Source organism: Terrapene carolina, unplaced genomic scaffold, assembly GCF_002925995.2.
Source record: "Terrapene carolina triunguis isolate 2854851 unplaced genomic scaffold, T_m_triunguis-2.0 Scaffold502, whole genome shotgun sequence".
Lineage (NCBI taxonomy): Eukaryota > Metazoa > Chordata > Testudines > Emydidae > Terrapene > Terrapene triunguis.
The window spans coordinates 1-5,335 of record NW_020664853.1 but is presented as its reverse complement, the minus strand read 5'-3'; the positions used below and the strand labels follow the sequence as shown (position 1 = coordinate 5,335).

General features: G+C 48.5%; 1 pseudogene; it reads left to right on the top strand.

The window, feature by feature from the left end:
- The first annotated feature begins 4,899 nt into the window (after positions 1 to 4,899).
- LOC115271336 lies at positions 4,900 to 5,319 on the top strand (annotated as a pseudogene).
- Positions 5,320 to 5,335: the final 16 nt, after the last annotated feature.

Below are 5,335 nucleotides of genomic sequence, written 5' to 3'. Positions count from 1 at the left end.
ATGGTGCAAAGGCTGCCGACACGCAGCCCTATTCTGCTTCCCTGGTGCTTTTCCTGAGTGGGAGCATTTAATTTCCCAAATCCAAACTTGGGCAAACCAGGCAAGGCCGAGATACGGTGTCATTTTCCACACAACGGCCACACAACCTTTGCTCCGGCCCCTTTGATCCCAACTCTGAGTCTCTCAGAGAGACAGTAGCATCGTACCCCTCCCTCCACCTATGCCAACCTCAGGAAGTACTTGCCGGAGTCCCGGAGAGCCAGCAAAACTCCATATCAGCTGTCAGGAAGCAGGGTCTGCAGCACTTTTTTAGGTTGTCCTTCAGTAAATCCTTATAATGCTTCTGTTGTCCACCCACGTTACGGTAACCTTCTTTCAGCTGAGAGAACAGGACCTGTTTTGGGAGGCGATGGTCTGGCATCCGGACAATGTGACCAGTCCAGCGGAGTTGCTGACAGATGGTCTTTGCCTCTTCCAGAACACTAATATTGGTGCGCCTGTCTTCCCATTTTATCTTCACAATCTTACGAAGGCAGCGTTGATGGTGACTCTCAAGGACTTTCAAGTGGTGTCTATAGGTTGTCCAAGTTTCGGACCCATACAACAGTGTTGGGAGAATAATGGCTTGATAAACAAGAAGATTGGTGTCTGTTTGAATGTTGTGATCTTAAAAAACCCTGTGCCATAAACGAGAAAAAGCTACACTGGCACAGCTCAGGCGATGCTGAATTTCTGCATCAATATCTGCCTTGGTTGAAAGATGACTTCAAGGTAGAGGAAATGATTGACATTCTCCAGTGCCACTCCATTGATTTTGATAGATGATGCATGTAATACCTCATTTGGAGAGGGCTGATAGAGCACTTTAGTCTTCTTGATATTAAGAGTGAGACCAAGACATGCTTAAGCATCAGCAAACACATTTAAGATAGTTTGAAGATCTTTCTCAGAGTGGGCAAAGATTGCGTTGTCATCAGCATACTGAAGTTCCACAATAGATGTTGTGGAGATCTCACTCTTGGCTTTCAGCCTGCTAAGCCTGAACAGCTTTCCGTCCATTCTGTAAATGATTTCAATGCCATCTGTAAGCTTTCCAGCAACTAGGTAAAGAATGACAGCGATAAAAACCACAAACATGGTTGGAGCGATGATACAGCCCTGTTTTATTCCTGCTTGTACTTTGAAAGGTTCGCTCTGGGAGCCAGTGCTGCTCAGAACAGTCGCTTTCATGTTGTCAAGGTGGTGATCCATGGATAGGTAACCAGGAGCTGACCCTTGGCTCTGATTCCTGACCTCTGATTTCAGCCCCAACCCTTGACTCCAGCATCTGGCTTCTGACTCCAGTTCTGACCCTGGGCTCCCATTCCTGGTTCCTGCTCTGACCACTAGGTCAGCCCACCCACATGCTGCTCACTAATATCAGCACTTCCAGCTAGAGAGAACAACAGAGCCTTCACTGAGCTGTGTGCCGCACCATTGGTCCGGGGAGTACTTGCTGCTGATTGGCAGAGGCCCTAGTGGGGAGTCTCAGATTCATCTTGATCTGTTAACACAACCTGCCTTGTCTACACTCAGATTTTAACTTGGCCTTGTGAAGATGAGGCCAAAGAGAAACTAGGGGTAAGGCAAAGCTTGCCACTGCCGGTGTCTGTCTTTCACATGCTCTGAGGCTGGGACACCCAGAGCAGTCCACGCTCCACACCTCTCGAGCCAGTGGTTTTCACTAGCGTGAAACTCCTACTGAAAGATGGGCAGTAATCATGAATATGATCACAAGTAATATGTTATTTAAACACAATGTTTCTCTCTAGGTGGGAGACAAGGAATTCGATGTCCAGTCCCCAGTCTGTCAGCTTTTCCTAGCACTAAATTCATATGAAAAGATGAGATTGAAGGGAGAAAAATAACAAATAAAATACATAGTAGAACCTCAGAGTTATGAACACCTCGGGAAGGGAGGTTGTTCGTAACTCTGAAATGTCTGGAACTCGGAACAAAACATTATGGGTGTTGCTTCAAAAGTTTACAACTGAACATTGACTTAACACAGCTTTGAAAACTTTACTACGCAGAAGAAAAATGCTGCTTTTAACCAGCTTAATTTAAATGAAACAAGCACAGAAACAGTTTCCATCCCTTGTCAAATCTTTTTTTAAACTTTCCCTTTATTTTTAGTAGTTTACGTTTGACACAGCACTGTACTGAACAGTATTTTATTTTACTATTATTTTTTTTGTCTCTGCTGCCTGATTGCGTACTTCTGGTTACAAATGAGGTGTGTGGTTGACCTGTCAGTTTGTAACTCTGGTGTTCGTAACTCTGAAGTTCTACTGTAATTAACTTTAAAATGCTATAGTGTCTAGGAAGTGGATCTCTTGTGTGGACTGGTCCAGGCTGAGGTTGTTGGTGGGGTGGAAATTGTTGAAATCCTGGTGGAATTCCTCAAGGGCCTCCTTCCCATGGGTCCAGATGATGAAGATGTCATCAATGTAGCGCAAGTAGAGTAGGGGTGTAACACGGCTACCACTCTGAAACCGTTAAAAATGCTGTTTCTTTTGAGGTGCAAGAATGGGGATGTTACAGGGGGACAAGTTTTCTCCTGAAGAGGTGAAGAGTCTCAAGTTTTCTCTCTGACACACATCCTTCTGAAAGAGACTCTGAGATCTGACAAGGAATCTAGGAGGGGAAAGTGAGTTGTGTTTCTGTGCAGGTCTGTTTTGACTGCAGTCCTGGGTTGTGAACGCATTATGTGTAGACATATCTGAGCTAGCTTTAATTTAGTCAGCTTGGGTCCTGGAGCAGTCAAACTGTAGCAGCCTGAGGGGTACAAGCACACTCCAAACCCTGGATAACTAGTCGCAGGAATAGCCCATGCTGAAGTGTGCGCTGCTGCAGCGTCATAATGCTTTGAGATACCTGAGATAGCTAGCTAAGGGCACGTCTACACTTGCAAAGTTACAGTGCCGGCAGTTACAGCACTGCTCAGAAAGCGCTGAAGGAAAACTGCTGTTGTGTGTTCACACTGACAGCTGCCTGTGCAATAGCGTGTTCACACTTGCGGCACTTGCAGCGCTATTCAAAGCGGTGCACTCTGGGCAGTTATCCCACAAAGAAAGCACCTCTTTCTCTTTTGCTGCTAAGACTTGTGGGAAGGCGGAGAGGGTGGCGCAGCATCCTGGGTCCAGTCCCAATGCCCTGTGATGCATTGCTTCAGCAATCTCTGTGCTTCCGTCTGCATTTGGCACCATCTTTCAACAGTTTGTGTACTGCGCGCTCTGCCTCTTCGGTCTGCAGGAATGGATCCCACACTGCTGACCAATATGCTGCTTGCTCTCACTAACACGTCATGAGTGGCAGTGGAGTTATTCCTTAAACTACAAAGGCAAGAGGAGTGCGACATTGATCTCGCCACACATAATAGCTATGACATGAGATTGCTTGTGGCATTCACGGAGGTGCTGATCACAGTGGAACGCCGCTTTTGGACTCGGGAAACAAGCACTGAGTGGTGGGATCACATCATGATGCACGTCTGGGATGATGTGCAGTGGCTGCAGAACTTTCACATGAGGAAAGCCACATTCAAGTGACTGTGTGATGAGCTCGCCCCAGTCCTGTGGTGCAAGGACACGAGAATGAGAACTGTCCTGTCACTGGAGAAGTGCGTGACGATTGCACTATGGAAGCTGGCTACTCCAGACGGCTACCGATTGGTTGCAAACCAGTTTGGAGTGGGAAGTCGACCGTTGGACTCGTGTTGATGGAAGTGTGCATGACATGATCCATGACATGGGTGCTTCAGTGCAATGGTATTACAAATAATCAATCATTATGATCTGACATGTAAACAATTCAACATCCCATTGGCCTTAGAAACAGTGCCCACCCCGAACAGCACCAGGCTGCCCGAGACAGCGAGGGCAGGAGATGCTGATTTGTAATAGTGCATCCCGGTCCATTTCCAATGTATCCACATTCAATGGATGTATCATTCCATCCACGTGCAGAGCAGCCGGTGGAACTAGCTGCATCTGCAGAAGCGTGTCCAGCCAGCGCTGCCTTCCCCCTGCAGCTGAATTCCCTTTCCTAGCTCCTGTTTAAACACCACACCCGCTCTCCAGTCTGGCACCAAATCTCCTGGAGTCTGCACCGAGTTCCTAGCCTCAGAGACCCAAAGTTTCAATGCCTCCGCTGCGGAAAAAGGAACAAAATTCTGCGGTACCTCCGAGTCTCCCCCAAATAGTTCCCCCACTCTCTGCAATAAGAAACCCAGTGCAGTCTCGAACACTGTCCACGGCAGGAAGCTCTGCACTGGATTGGACATTTGCAAGACACGGCCCTTGGAATTAAGGTTTTAAATCAGCGTCCTCAGCCTCACACAGACTGAAGCAAACTGCTGAGCTACTGCATTTAAAATTAACCCCAGCAGTAACCCCATAAGGGAATCAGAGGTGCGTACTCTAGTCTGCCCAATGCTGCACTGCAGCCCATGGTCCATCCAGCTGCTGTTCGGTCTGCCCCGGCCTTCGACACAAGGGCACAGCCCTGCCTGGGAGAGCATCCCAACACTGAGAAATCAGATCTGCTGCAATGAACAAAGCCCTGCCCAACCAGGGGGTGTGTGGATTTGGGAGTCAAATAATAGAATTCATGTCAACTCTTCACTTTTTTGAAACCAGTGACAGCCTCCCTAACCTGACTCTGCTTTTTCCCCTGAGCACTCTTCCCAGCAGAGAGAGGGTCAGGTTTCTCATCAGAGCCCCCAGGGGCCGGGAGAACTCACAGGCACAGCTGATTCTAGCTCAGCCAATGAGACAGAGCCAGGAAGGGAAACACCCAATTCCTGTCCCAGTGGGCTGGAAATTCAAACTAACTTTTTTGTTACCCTTCCCGCCAGGAGCCATGGCTGCAGAGAGCCCTGCAGAAAGTCTCCGGGATGAACTTACTTGTTCCATCTGCCTGGAGTATTTCCAAGAGCCCGTGTCTGTCCATTGTGGGCACAACTTCTGCCTGGCCTGCATCAGCCAGTGCTGGGGGGAGTCGGAGACAAATTTCTCCTGCTCCCAGTGCAGAGAAACTGCCCAGCAGAGAAACTTCAGGCCCAGCAGGGAACTGGCGAGAGTTATCGAAATAGCCAGAGGGCTGAGTTTCCAGGCAGCCAAAGGCTCAAGAGGGGAGCAAGTGTGTGAGAGGCACCAGGAGGCTCTGAAACTGTTCTGCGAGGAGGATCAAACCCCCATCTGCGTGGTGTGTGATAAATCCAAGGCTCACAGATCTCACACGGTGGCTCCCATAGAGGAGGCTGCCCAGGAATACAAGGTAGGAAATCTCCGCC